This window comes from Atta colombica, unplaced genomic scaffold (assembly GCF_001594045.1).
Source record: "Atta colombica isolate Treedump-2 unplaced genomic scaffold, Acol1.0 scaffold100, whole genome shotgun sequence".
Taxonomy (NCBI): Eukaryota; Metazoa; Arthropoda; class Insecta; order Hymenoptera; family Formicidae; genus Atta; species Atta colombica.
The window spans coordinates 2101831-2102139 of NW_017259185.1; positions in this window are offsets into that span (position 1 = coordinate 2101831).

Sequence of the window (309 nt, forward strand, 5' to 3'; positions counted from 1 at the left end):
TGTTGTAACAAAGCAGTTTTGTACACCTGATTGATAATATCAGATGTATCAGCAAAACGTTTTTATAATGTAATATCGACAGATATTTATCATATAGTTTCAAAATAGAGAACGTCTTTATTCAAGCTGAAGAGGAAACTTCTGTACTCGAATGACGATGTTCTAGCTTTATCGAAGAAATCGGTTTCTGACAGAAACAGAGAGAGAAGAGAAAGATAGAAATTGGGGAGGGGGAGAGGGGGAGAGGGGGGAGAGAGGGAGAGAGAGAGAGAGAGAGAGAGAGAGAGAGAGAGAGAGAGAGAGAGAGAG